The sequence below is a fragment of the Dipodomys merriami genome, unplaced genomic scaffold, assembly GCF_024711535.1.
Source record: "Dipodomys merriami isolate MVZ:Mamm:240054 unplaced genomic scaffold, mDipMer1.0.p SCAF_466, whole genome shotgun sequence".
NCBI classification, from domain to species: Eukaryota; Metazoa; Chordata; class Mammalia; order Rodentia; family Heteromyidae; genus Dipodomys; species Dipodomys merriami.
The window spans coordinates 3967-19076 of NW_027206031.1; positions in this window are offsets into that span (position 1 = coordinate 3967).

A 15110-nucleotide genomic window follows, 5' to 3' on the forward strand; every position below is an offset into this window, starting at 1 on the left:
CTCTCTTATATCTTTCTAAATTTTGCTTATATCTGTTGTTTGGTCTCATTTTTGTCTTTAATTTTCTCTATTTGGGTGAGTTCTCTTATTGCTTTGGGTATTTTTTATTATGAAGGAGATATACAGAGGAGTGGGTTACAGTTACATAAGTAATGAGTACATTTTTAACAGTGTTTACATTTCCACCAATAGTGCAGTAATGTTTCTTTTTGGTCACATTCTCCACCAGGCCAGTAATGTTCCTTTTTGGCCCCATTCCCCACCAGCCCAGCATCTGTTATTATTAATTTTCTTCATAATGGTCCTTCTAACTGGGGTGAAGTGGAATCTCAATGTTGCTTTGATTTGCAATTCTTTTATGGCCAGAAATGTTCCATAATTCTTCATGTGTCCATTGGTCATTCATATTTCTTCTTCAGAGAGGTCTCTCTTTAAATCTTAAGCCCCCTTATATTATGAGGGTTGTAGTTCTTTAAGGATTTGTTTTTTGGGGAGGGTTAACTTTTGGGCCTCTAAGAATATTTGAGATATGAGGCCATTGCATGTTGCAGAGCAACTGAAGATCTTCTCCCAATCTGTGTGTTTTCTACTTATCTTTCTATCTACATAAGCTCTCTTTTTAGTCAGCTTTGGTAAGGGTTTGTCAAGTCTGTTAATTTATTGAAAAAATCAGGTCTTTTGTTGATCTTTGTCTTTATTTAGTTATTTTTGATTTAATTTTTTTATTTGTTTCTGTCTACTTGGCTTTGGCCTTTTTCCTTTTTTCAAGGAGCTTGAGGTACATAATTAAAATATTGATTTGAGATTTCCGCAATTGCTTGATGTAGGCATTCAAACCTATAAATTTTCCACTAAGTACTGAATTTAATATGTCCCAGAGGAGCTGACATTTTGTGTGTTCATTTTTGTTATATTCCAGAAACTTTCAGATTTCCATTCTAATCTCTTCAGTGCCCCACTGGTGATAAAGCAGTGTGTTGTTCACTCTTCATGGGTTTGATCTTTTTTTGCTTTAGCTGTTTAATTCTAGGTTTATTCTGCTGTGGTCTGAAAAGATCCTCCTCTATCGGGGATGGTCGTCCTCTTCGACCGAGCTCGCAGCTTCGGGAGGGACGCAAATGTAGTGGTGAGGGAGGAAGGGGATAACTGCCTACCCAGCCAGATCAGCAGAATCAACCGTAGCGATCAATGGGGTGACAGATGTTGTGGCCAGATCGCCCTCACATCCTCATGTGGTGACTTGAAAAGGCAGCCTTGCAGCAGCACTGAACAACTGGCAAAAAGAAATAAAAAGGAAAGACATCCAATAAAAGTTTGCCTAAATTATAACCTATTACACTTTAAAAACAGTTTTACTTTCCTCTTGCCCTATATTTTGGCATGAGGCCCTCTGAATTAGCCAGAAATCTCCAGAATTTCTTCATACACAGTAATACAAATACATATAGCTTCTATTCTTTTTAAGGTTAAGGGTGATTGCATCTAGATCTTTCCCATGTTTGATTCATGAAAAAGAAATCCTGAAGTGTATCTGTAAAACACCAAACTCAGGATTTGTTTTGATCTCCTCACGGGAGAAAATGAATAAAATGACCGAGCAACAGGTATCACCCATATTGTCGTTGTGGTATCTCTCTCTCTGATTAGAATATAATCCTGCAGATCACTTATGCAAAATATTTTCCAAGAATTCTTGTTGTTATATTGCATTTATCTTCCTCTTCCTGTCTCCTCTCCTGCTCTTTTCCCGAGGGTCCTGTTTCCCTTTTCCTTCTCTCCTCCCCTCGACTTTCTCCCTGTACCTTTTCTTCTTCCTCCTGCTATGCCCTTCCTCTTCTCTTGCCCCTTCTTCTTCCTTTCTTTTCCTCTTTCTCCTACACTTTCACTTTCTTCTATTTCTTCCTTTATGGTCCTGGGGGTTGTGCTCCGTGCCTTGTGCTCACTGAGCAGATGCTCTCCTGCTCGCTACAGGCCTCCAGTCTGGACTTCATTTAAATGACACTCTTTTTCTGATTTTTTTAAAGTATCAAACCAAGAAAGACTTTTGATTCAGGATGTAATTCATTGTACATATTCTACACAATAAATATGTGCTACTTCATAAATTGTACCTAGTAGGTTTTGATTATGCTTTCGGCTTCACATAAACTCATCAGAAACAATTTGTTTGGAGGCAATCTAATGTGATTCTCCAAAATTAATGAACTGGTTACTTTACATATTGTACAAGCACTTCCATATTGTTCCCAGTTTAATGAATTGTCACTTTGTGGTAGCAGCCACCCTAACACTAATCAAGGATTTCTGGGGAGAAGAGTAAGTCCAGACAGGAAAATCCATGAGATCTGTATCGCAAATTAACTACTAAAAAGACAGAAGAAGACCTGTGGCTATGTGGTTTAGCCCATCTTTGAACAGACTAAGATAACAAAAAGACTCATGCCTGAGTTGAAAACCTGTGGGGGTACACACCCACTCCCCCCACACACACACACATATTTCTCAGTTAGAGCAAGTAGAATATCTGTTCTCCCAGTAACATGTTTGAGTTACTATCCTATGTGTTTGGATGTATCATCAACTTACCTAATTTTAATAAATGACACCCTGTTCATTATTATTTAATCCTGGTTACAAGACACATTTTCATGCAAAAAATTGAGTTTGTTTTCAAAATCATGACTGTCTTGGTTTGTAAGAATGAAATAATTGTGCCTTTAATTCATTAGTTCATCAATTAGAAAAATAACCCTAACCCTAGAACCGATTGCTTTGGATTCAAAAACCACACAAATACATTAGATTTTATTCCTCCCATTTTTGTTTCTACTCATCTTTCTTAAAGTAGTTTGTAGTTTTATTCAATATCTTGCCATTTTTCTAACCTGAATCCTAACTGGAACATTTAGGCTAACCCTCACATTAATCATACCCTAATCCTAATATTATTATCAGTTTCCTATTCATATTCATCCTAATTCTAACTTGACTTGTTATTTGAAGAGTTACTTCCAGTTTGACCCTAAATTTTCCATTTGCCTAATGCTAAAACTAAGACTAGCTGGAACTGAAACCTAACTTTCCACCTAATGAGAGTCCAATATTAATGTTTAAGAAAAATGCTCTAGTTTTTATTCATTCTATCGAAAACTCCAATTTGCACTATGGAAATGAATTTCAATTTGCCCTAATTCCCAAAAATTTCCTGACTCTATCTCTAATGTTATCTTCTTCCCTAACCTGAACAATTATGTTATTTCTCCTCAAAATCTCTTATCATTAAAAATACTGTATTATCCATTGATCTACCTTTGCTAAACTACTGTTTCCTAAAACAGTTTCAGATTTACTTACCATCTAGTCCATTACTTAAAGCTAACTCTCAACTTAAACCTGGCTGGAAAACTCTCATTAATCATTACAAGAATGATCACTGAGAAATAAATATAATGATAATGCTCTAGTTACTATTCAGCCTGACATTTTTTGCTTCTATTTGTTAGTGAAAACTCAATTTTATACAAAAAATTCCTATTCATAACACTAATCATAATCTGAACAAAATGCTGACCCTGATCTTAATCCCTATTATATGTCAATACTTATACTCACACAAGTACACTAGTTTTCACTAATCCTAACGATTCAAATAAGCCTTCCAAACATAGGTTTTCAATTTTTTCCCAATATCTTAGTCATTTTCTAACCCTAACTTAATCTTAACTGGAACACTGAGAATAAACATAAGCCTAATTGCAAGTAAATTCTAATATTAGTAGCAATACTCTAGTTGACATTCACTCTAATTCTTACCAGGCTTATTCTAAAATTTACCTTCAATTTGAGCCCCATTTTTTCCTTCTCTGTAACCCTAAGCATGGCTGGAATCCTAACCATAACCTTGACACTAATGCTATCCCAATTCTAAAATTTATGAAAAATGCTCAATTTGTGTTATCCTAACTAAAATTCCACTTGTAATTCTTGAAATGAATTGCAGGTTTTCCAAAACCCTACAGATTTTCTCACTCTTATCTCTGAACCTATCTTATTCCATAAAAGGAATCATTGTACCCATTGATCTCAAATCCTAATATAATGAAATACATTGTACTTCCATTATCCCAGGATTTCCTGAATTCCTAGAAACTAAAATAAGTTCAAATTTACCTAACATTTTCCCCATTTCTGTATTTTTGTTTTATTGGTCGTGGGGCCTGATCTCTGGACCTAGAGCCTATCCCTGAATTATAGGCATGGGCATGATCCCGGAGTTCTTCAGCTCAAGGTGTGCACTTTGCCACTTAAGCCAGATCACCACTTTCTGGTTTTCTGGTGCTTAATTGGAGATAAAATTCTCACAGACTTTCCTGCCGATCTGACTTTGAACTCTGATCTTCAGAAATCAGCCTCCTGAATAGCTAGGATAGCAGGCATGAGCCACCAGTTTAATCCATTTCTTTACTCTATCCTCAACCCCCTTTAACCAGAAACCTAATGCTAATCACAATCTGAATTAAAACCAAATGATTAATGTAAGGAAAATTGTCTCTATTTAATCAATCACACATTTTTTTTGCTTCTACTTCTTAGTTGAAAACTAAATTTTAGCCTAAAGCTTGTCCTTCCCTAACCCTAACAAGAACTAAAACAGTAACTCACTTTAAACCAAATTATATCTGAATGTTTAAAGTAACACTGACACTGGTTTTCATTCATTGTAACTTTGATGTTATTCATTCTTTTTAAAATATGCTGCAGTTTTACACAATATCTTACATCTTTTTCTCATCTTAACCCTAACTCTAACTGCAACACCTTGCCTAATCCTAAGCCTACATATAACTGAATTATAATGTTAATAGCAAGCCTCTATTACACATTTATCCTATTTCTTGCTCAGCGTGTAGGTCTAAAATTTAACTGTATTTTGAACCTAAATTATGATGATGATGATGATGATGATGATGATGATGATGATGATGATGATGATTTTAATTGTGAAAAAACCGTACAGAAGGGTTAAAATTACATGGGCAAGTTGATGAGTACATTTTTTATCAAGCATTTTTGCCTCCTCCTTTGTTTCACCTTCCCATCCCTTCTCATCTTGACCCCCCCAGCCAAAGTTGTAAAGTTCACTTTTCGACATAATGTCTTGTATATCTCATTGTTGCAATGGGGCCACCTGTATCCCTAAAATTATGCAGCAAAATATGTCTAAGAAATATATTTTTCAATAAGATGTTTCAATCCTTAGATAAAGTTCATTTTACTTTAATATAAAGTTATCTCCAAAAATAAATTCTGCAACAAACCTAATGTATGTTTTCTTGCACAAAATGCTGTGATTTCTAGTCTTGTTATTCAATTTTAATTATATTTTATTTGTGACATAATCCCTACTTACATTTATTACAAATTTCTGTAATTATACAAATCATGCCTGTACACACTTATTTGCATACTCTAATATTCAACCAAAATTATCTTTTTTCCTGTCTCCCACAGGGAATGATCGGGTGCTGAAGTACATGGAATGGAAATTTGCAATGTGAGGATTGGATCATGAGCAATTTCTACTTGGATGAATAGGAATTCTTGTTTCTACAATACATTCTTACCATTTAATGACACAGGGAAAGCCACAAAATATGAAGTTCATATGAAGGAATTACATTCCTAAAAGATGTGGCAACCCGGCTCAAAAGTTCAGTCTTATCACCAGTTCTTTGTGCTTGCTGGCTGATCTATTTCTCTATCATATGTTTCATGTTGTTAATTATATTAGTAATTCAGCTGTCAGTACATGGCAGGAGACTCCTAAAATCACAGCTATTGCTGTGTAATATTCCGAAGATTGGAAAAAGATTATATTGATCTCCAATTCCTCCCTTTGGCCTTTAATATACTAATTAATTGTCAAAACAATCGTGTAAGATGTTAGTTTATTTTCCCTTTTTAATTAGAGATTAAGCAAGTGTTTATCACAGTAAAAAGTGTTAGTGCTATCAGAGCTCTGATATGAACACCTTCTCCCTAACAAGTAATGCTCTATGGACTGTAAATAAGGAAGCCACAATAAAATTCTCTCTCTCTCTCTCTCTCTCTCTCTCTCTCTCTCTCTCTCTCTCTCTCTCTCTCTCTCTCTCTCTCTCTCTCTCTCTCTCTCTCTCTCTCTCCCTCTCCCTCTCTCTTATTCTCTCTCTCTAAACACACACACACACACACACACCCCACACAAATGAGATATCAGTTCCATTCTTTTGTAATTGTAGTTGATTAGTGTTTCCTCCATAGGTTTTTCTTTACTTAAGGATCTTGCCTGGACCTGCATCTTTCCCTGAAATCAAGTACATTCAAGTCAAACTCCATGAATTCATACTACTACTCCAAAATACTAAAGTGTATTGGATGTAGAGACCAATAAAACACCCACCTTGTTATTTTAGTAAACATTGACATCATGAAAGTAGAGGAATATTGATCAGGAACTGAGGTAAGAGAACAAGATTATGTGGAAAAATGTAGAATACGGTATGTGTGTTAGAGATACACAATCAACTTCTGTAGACCATTGTATGGAAAACTTGTCATCCTATATTGAAAGCTCTATTTACATATACAGTTATCCATTTACTTTGCTTACCTATCACTTCTGATCACAAATCCTCTTATAAATGTTCATAGTAACTTTGAATATATCACAAGATCTGCATGTACTTATAATCTTAAGCAGACAGTCTGATACTACATCTTGCATTCTATGTGACAAACCCTTATTTTTTGTTTCTCTATTTGCTGAATAAATGTATTCCTGGAAACAGGATTTTGACAGGAAATCTGGGTGTAATTTACATTTTGTAAATTTCAAAAATAATATAAACTTTGTATTGACTAATACGTTTTATAAAAATGAGTGATATTCATGAACACAATATTTTGGTGCCTTTAAGTAAATTGAGAATTGATGTGGTAGTTCTTGTGTCTAATTTACTTAACCACTAGATTCTTCATGTATGAACATGTTCATTGGACTTTTTTATTTTTACATATAAAGGAGTCCTCAAGGGTTTGCTTTAAACTGATAATGGGGTTGTGTCTTCCTATTCAAAACTTTATATATATTTCAGTAAAATACTAGAAACACATGATGTTTACCGGAGCAATATAAAAGATGAGAACATATTTCTAAAGTGATTTGATTTATTGATTAAAACACAGAAAAGAGTAAAATAGGTTCCTCGCTTGATACTGAATAAATTTCATATGAATGTAGCTCAAGATGAGACTCAGATAAATTCATATTAATATTACTGAGATTTACATCACAATATAAGCAATATAGGTATTCTATGGATGAAGAATGGAATTAAAAATAGCAGAGGAAAACAATTCAACATGCAGCTATTATGATTTTATAATGCTAATATGAAAGAAATGGAGCTTTTGCTTTTCTGAAGAAGAAAGTTAGGAAGCAATTTCAATGTAAAGCATCAGTTATAATGAGTCTAACGTCTTTTCCTCCAAGATCTCCAAGAGTACTATACTCATCTTCTGAAATGTGAATAAGTAATAATTTTAATTAGCCTTTGTTAATATTATTTTAATTGTGTAGCAAAAAGTTAAAATGTTTGCTCTCACTCCTTCAATATAGTAGCATACCCTTATACTTTACTGTCTCTTCATACAAGCCTGAAATCAGTACTTCAAAGTAACACAAACAGAAAAACAAAAATAACCTGATGCAACAATCACAAATCCTAAATTATGTGAAAAAGACCACAATAAAAATAAATAAATCTGGGCTGGGAAGGTGGATCAGTGTTAGAGCGCTTGCCTTGCATGTCTGAGGCCCTAGGTTCAATTCCTCAGCACCACATAAGCAAAAAAGAAAAAAAAGGAAGTGGCACTCTGGCTCAAGTGGTCGAGTGCTAGCCTTGAGCTGAAGAGCTGAGGGACAGCACCCTGGCCCAGAGTTCAGGCCCCACGTCTGGACCCCCCCCCCCACACAAAATAAGATAAATAAATAAATAAATCTGAGAAAGAGAGAAAACAATGACAGAAGAAAAACAGAAGATTACCCTAGTTCTCTCTAATGAAACAGAGATTTAGAGTCCTAGCAGGTACTAAAAGTCTAGAGGGTCACACCAAGTCAGCTATAATTATATATAGATATCCAATTCAAAAGGAGAGTTTATACTGTCTTCAGAAGAAAACAAAAATCTATGAAAAGTTACCCAGAGAGGTAAGTGACTTCTGTGACTGTGTTGGCCAACATATTCAAAAGCACATCTGCAGTGTGGAAATAGGGCAACATGGAAAAAAGCAGGAACAAAAATGTACATCAGAGAAAGCCATATCCATCTACAGAGACAATTCACCATACCACTGGACAGTGTGAATTGTGGCTGGAACCACAAGTATTAACATCACAACATCTCACCTCTACTAGTATCTACTCCTACACTTAATGGACTAGACAAAAACCTAATTCCAGAAAAGCAAATCACAACTGAAAACCAACACTTGGCAAATCAACCAAGAACACAGAGAGTCATGTATGAAGATCATAGATTCCACCAAAATAAAGACTTCAAATGGACAGAACAAATCATGAAAATACAATAAAAATGATGTCAAGGTAGTATAATTCACATAGTAAAGAACCTGGCATTGGAACAGACAAGGACCTTGAAGTTAGTTATCAAAATACATTACAAATACTGCTGAAAAATGTGATTAATGGAAAGATAGAAAACCTCTACAAAGAAAATTGTGAACAAGATGAGACCAACCAAAGATTAGCAAAATAATTCATGGAGACTACAAACAGAACGATAAATCAATTCTGAGAAGGCAAGGGAGTCCAAGAAAAAATAGATGCCTATTTAAAAGATATAAGAGAAGACACAGAAAACAACCCTTGATACTCCCCCACCCAAAGAAAATACGTGCAGAAAGTCCATACAGGACATAAAACAAAGCTTTAATAAAGAGAAAGAACCCCTAAAAATGACCAATTAGAAGATGGGGAAATCTAAAACAAAGTAGAAAATCTCCATAGCAAATAGATGACATAGAAAGTAAAATCAGGGTCAAAGACAGAATAGGACTAATAGGAAAGAGGAGATAATCATTTAGAACAAATCCAAGAAATAAGAAATTATCTTGCAGAACTTCAAGACTCAGAAGATCAAATTTCGGGGAGATAGGTATCAAAAAAGAGAAGAGCAGGAAGCTAAATTGATGGGAAACAAATTACAGAATTCTAGCAGAGAACATGCCAAACATCCAAAAGAGATAGGCTCATTCAGAGAAGAGAAGCCTTTAGAACACCAAACAGAGAATTCTAGAACTGAAAAATCCACCACCACATCATAATCCATTAGAGGATCATTAAGGATCAAGGAAAGGATTCTTACAGCTGCCAGAGCGAAAAGACTGATTATTTATAAAGGATATACAGTCAGAATAAATACAGATTTCTTAGTTGATATGATAAAAAGGAGAGCCTGACATGATATATGACCAACATTAAAGGTAAACATCTACCAATTCATCCCAAGCCAAACACTCCTTTACATTTAAAGGATATATAAACATATTTCATGAGAAAGAAAACTTGAAACAACCTATATCCAGCAAATCTGCTAGATAGAAGTTAATCAAATATATCGTACATAGAGAAGATCAAGGAGAACAGGAACTGGTTATATAAAATGCTCCCTACCAGAGAACAAGGTAAATATATTAACAGAAGATGAGGAACAGCTCCTAACAGCAAGGGTATAACATAGCAGGGCTTATCAGATATTTCTGTCTTAACTCTCAATATGAATGGATTTAAATTTCCAAATATAAGACATAGATTAGATAGTAGTATCAAAAAAAAAAAAACAAGAGACACCTTTTATTGACAAAAACAAACACATACTCAAACTAAAAGGCTAGAAGGAAAATTTTCAAGCAATTGGACACCATAAACAGGCCACAGTAGGATTACTAACATAAGGTAAAATAGAATTCAAATTAAAATTTGTAGGAAGAGACATTACATATTGATAAAGGCAAGTCTCAATTAGGAGATATAGCTAGTCTAAATATCAATGACCTGAATCCTGGAGCATTCCACTTCATCAACCAAATTCTACTTAACCCAAAAAGACATCTCAATACATCATTCCCATCTATGGATTGGTTATCCAGGAAAAACTCAACTAAGAAACTGCAGATCTAAATAACTTCATTGACCACCTAGCCCTAACAGACATCTACAGAATATACATTCAGCGTCAGAATATACATTCTTCACATCAGCTCATGGAAGATTCTCTGAAACAGAACATATCCTATGTCACACAGAAATTCTGTCCAAATTGAAAGAAAAATTATTTGAATTCCCATAGCTTGTCAGACCATAACAGAATAAACTTAGGATTAAACAGCTAAAACAAAAAATGTCAAACCCATGAACAAAAAGATGCTGAATGACCAGTGCAACACTGAGGGATTAGAATGGAAATCTGAACTTTTCTAGAATTTATCAAAAAAACACACAAAATACCAGCTCCTCGGGTATTTGTAGTAATTACAGGAGGATATATAGCTCAGAGTGCCTACATCAATAATTGAGGAAATCTCAAATTAATATTTTAATTATGTATCTCAAGCTCCTTGAAAACAGGAAGAAGCCCAAAACCCAAAGCAGTAGACAGAAATAAAAAAAAATCAGAAATAACTAAATATGGTCAAAATAAAACATAGAAAGAATCAACAAATCAGAGTTGGTTTTTTAAATAAATAGACTTGACAGATCCATACCAAATCTGACTAAGAAGAGAATTTATATAGATAGATAAAAAGCACGAAGGTTGGGAGAAGAACTTTAGTTGCTCTGCAACGCACAATTGCCTCAAATCTCAAATATATTTAGAGACGCAAAAGTTAACCCACCCAAAAAATATTCTCAAAGAAACAACAACCCTCTTAATAAGTGCGCTAAAGAGAGACCTCTCTGAAGAAGAAATATGTATGGTCAAGAGACACATGATGCAATATGCAAAAATTCTGATCATAAAAGAAATGCAAATCAAAGCAACATTGACATTCCACCTCACCCAAGTCAGAATAACCATTATGAAGAAAATTAATAATAACAGATACTTGCCTGGTGGAGATGTGGCCAAAAAGAAACATTACTACACTATAGGTGGAAATGTAAACTTGTTCAAATACTCTGTAATGAAGTATAGAGGTTCCTCAATAGAGCTCCCGTATCACCCAGCAATGACGGCTCAAGAAAATGTCATATATATTCACAATCAAACTCTATGCTTCTGTCAGAATGAATGACATTGACCCATTAGTAAGGAAATAGAATCACTTGGAAAACGTAAGTCAAACAAGCCAGACCCAAAGAATCATAGGCTAGAGGTTTGCAATCTTTTGGAAAAACTAGAATAGGTCTAGGATATTCACAATAGCTCAATAGCAACGTGCATATCACCATATAAAATGAAGCTTATTGAAATGAGCTCCAAGAAATGGATACAAGATGATTGAATAGTGAACTGTGTTTACTTATTTCTATTTAGTTTTTACCCTTTGGTTTATTCCCTGTATTCATTTGTTTTTATTTCTGTACCATTTGTCTTATACATAAATTAATGTGATTTGGGGAAGGGAAGGGAAATCACAGAAATGGTCAGACAAAAATTAACCAAAGCAACAGTAATATGCACTAGACACTATGTTAGAAATGACTTCATAACTTTGGGGTGTAGGATGTCACGGCTGGGGGAAGGAGGAAAAAATGAGGAAGGGGTAACGTTATTTAAAAATGTACTCATTACTTATGTAACTGTAACCCATCCCTCAGTATATCACAGTCATGATATAAAATCCCCCCAAAAAAATAAGAAAATTCACCCAAATAGAGAAAATTAGAGACAAAAATGAGACAACATAACATATACAAGCAAAATTAAGAATGCTATAAGAGAGTACTTTGAAAACCTTATGTCAATCCCCTGGAGAATCCTGGAGAAATTGATGCTTTCCTATACTCGATCTGAACCAAGAAATAACACATAAGAAGTAATGAAAATGACATGTCAATAAACAACTTCCCACTTCAGAAAAATCTAGGACTCAATGAATTTATCATGAAACTAAGGCCTGCAAAGAACTTACAATAACTCAGATCTACTCTTCAATGGAATAGAAAAATGGAATTTTCAAAACACATTCTTTGAGGCTAGAATTAGACTCCTCCAAATCACATAGGAACTACAAAGAAAGAGAACTATGAAGCCAAATCTTTGATAAACATTGATGCAGAACTCATTATTAGCACCTAAATCAAGGACTGTTACATCAAAACAAATGAGACCCTCTTTTGGAATAATTGTTTTCTCTTTTTATTACAAATCTTTGCTTGATTACTTCCTAATGTGATATTGGACCTCCTAATAGGGTGATGACATTTTCGTTCTCTTCAGCTTTCTCTAACATGTGGTCAAATATTTAAGAATTCAAAGATGTCCATTGCTAATTTATTAAGCTAACCTCTAAGGAAATGTGCATTTCTGGAATTTGGTCAGCTGTCTTGTTCTTACATGCACAGGAGTTCTTTGATTTATTTGTTCTACAAGGAATTATACTTTCTAATCTTTGTGTGATCAATTTTAGTCTCTCTGATCAGTCTTTCTGACCCTCTCTCTGGAGTCTCATTTCAGTCGGCCTCATAAAAAATATATTATTTATCAACAAAATGACTCTCAGCCTCTGTTTTTTCCCTGACCTCGTGTAGGCTGTGATAGCAGCCCTGATAGCAGCCAGTGCTTACTGGAGTTTTTTGTTTGTTTGTTAGTTTTGTGTGAGTTTTTTTTTTTTTTTTTTTTTTTTTTGTATTAGAGGTCTAGGACTACTATTCAAGGTAGTAGCTTCTCTGGGTCCCAGTGATCCCCTGACCTAGATTCAACAGCTTTTTCTCCTAAAGATACAAAGAACAGATGACTAAATTCCTGTTTTAATTTTCTCAAAATGAGGAAATTTGGCATACTTGCAAAGCCATCAATAATCCTCTGTACCCACTTACAGAAATATTCTATCAAGATGGCTTTTCAAGGTTGACTGTAAAAATTTTTTATTTCCAAGTCACCACCATAAAGCAGATCATATTCCTCGGAGCAGACTTTTGGAAGGAAGGTTACCCTTCCTTCCTTCTCTTATAATACATCAAACCATAATATTCTGCAGTTGTTTCCAGCCTGGAGCACATTTTCCCAAGAATATTTTGTAGTGTAAAAGAGGAACAACTATCAAAATAAAGGTGAAAATACTTGTCTACTACAGACTGATTTATCTTGCTTATATATGTTGTTATTTTCATTACTTCAAACACAGGGATAAATTATATTGGGATTACACAAGTGGCAAAGGATTAATGGAATAAACATTCAGTTTACTTTCATATATCCAATATAATACAATTAACCCCTTAAGGAAAATTAAATCCAATTGTAGAAATAATGTCAGAAATATAAAATAAGCCTCAATATGAATAATCTGGCACACATATACCACCATCTACTCAGAAATTCAGTATCTGTATAAATACTTATTTGGTACAAGATAATAAAAATTTGATTAATGAATATGACTTCTAAGTATCATTCTAAATACTCCTCATATATATAATTGTATATAATTTTTAGATGTCACCTAGACAGGAATTTAACATGCATGTAGAAATCAAATTTCCACAACTTACGTGAGATTAGAGGAGTCATACCCTTCTGTATTGTGTGGTGTGAATTTTACCACAGTGTTGAACCTTTCCACGTAATACCAAGAGTCATGCGCAATAATTTATTATTTGATGTTAAGATGAGTGCTGAGTGTAGGATACACTTTGTATTAATACATTAATTCACACAAATGAAATGATGATGATATTTATTTAAATTCTAATATTTCTCAATTTTACAATTCATGAAATATATTATTAAAATTAGTTTCACTTTTTCATTTCTATGAAAGCAGAAATTAAAATTATCTATTAAACATTCAATATTAAGATATCAATAATAAATATACTATTATTAAAATGATATACTATTAAAATGTGATTTGAATTATAGTTCTAACGAATTGTAATGTAAACAACATTTAATAGAATTATGGGTAATATTTTTAAACTTACCTGCTTGTTATTGTTTCCTAATTGTGTCATTTTTATTCTTGGTCCAAGTCATCTATTCACCTTATTTGTTTAGTTTTCTATTTTATCTCTATTGGTTTGCTGATTATGCATTTTGTTTTTTCTTTTTAGTGACTGACATGAGGATGAAAATCTGTATCCTAGCTTATTACTTCTGATGTTAAAGTCAAATTGCTGCTCTCCACAGCTGTTCTACACTTCTTTGTATAGTATAGAATTTCCCCTAATCCCATCGACTGTATTGCTGCTCTCATATATTTTATTTTATTTTTATTTAAATTTTATAGTCAAGGTAACGTACAGAAGGTTTATAGTTACATAAGTAAGCTAATGAATTCATTTCTTTTCTAACTTGTTACCCCTTCATCCATTTTTCTCCCTCTTCCCTCCCAATGCAACTTCCAAGATCATTTCCAACATATTGTTTTGTGAGTATCACTGTTGCATAGGTTCCCTCTTTGTCCTTTGTCTCACCATTTTGTTTTTTTTCATTTCCTTTCCCCAGTTCAGATCAACATATTTACAATACCCAGGGTATCAAAATCAAATACAGTGACTAAAGAGGATACACCTTAGGTGGGGAAAACACAAAATGATAAAAATAAATCACCTAGTACATTAAGAACAACAACAACAAAGAACATATCTTGGAGTTCATTTCACTTAAAATCACCTTATACGGTCATATGTACATAGCTATTGAACTATTCTGCTCATCTACTAAGATTATCCTTGATGTACACAATAATGCTCCCCTATTACCCAGTAATCCCACTTCTGGGCATTTAACCAAGTGACCACAAACAAGGCCACACTAAAGCTACCAAGGCAATTATGTTTATCACAGTAATATTTTCCATAGCTAAGATATGGCATCTAATTT